The sequence below is a fragment of the Sinocyclocheilus anshuiensis genome, unplaced genomic scaffold, assembly GCF_001515605.1.
Source record: "Sinocyclocheilus anshuiensis isolate Anshui unplaced genomic scaffold, SAMN03320099.WGS_v1.1 scaffold682, whole genome shotgun sequence".
Taxonomy (NCBI): Eukaryota; Metazoa; Chordata; class Actinopteri; order Cypriniformes; family Cyprinidae; genus Sinocyclocheilus; species Sinocyclocheilus anshuiensis.
Genome location: NW_015547682.1, coordinates 389,402 through 389,927, shown reverse-complemented (window position 1 = coordinate 389,927; position 526 = coordinate 389,402).

The window sequence follows — 526 nt, the reverse complement described above, 5'->3', positions numbered from 1 at the left end:
CACACACACACACACTCTCACACACACTCACACACTCACACACACTCTTGATTTCATTAGTCATTTGTTATGTCACGTCTGCGTCCGCTTTCCCAGCATGCTCTCTGTGTCTCGCTGTTCTTCAGAGGAACGTTCCTGACTAAAACCACCGTGAGCAGCTCCGGTTATGAACACGTGTGTGTTGAATCATGGGAATTCTCTTATATCTGGAACTTTTGTCATCGTCCAGACAGTCAGTAGGACTCAAATCTGCCCCTTTTCCCAAAAAAATTCAGCAAATAAATAAATAAAAGTTAAACATTTCATTATTTTTATTTTTTCATTTAAAAACTCCATTTTTTTAAAATTCAGTTTTAAAAAGTTTTGAATGGGTTATTTAAGTATTAATCAAAAAGCAACTAAAATCATACAACTTGTGTTATACTATTGTGTGTTATATTGTGTTATACTATTGTGATATTTTATCCTATAGCCGATGTTCTGGAATATTATTCTTAAACTCTGTCTCATTGTACAAACTTTTTTT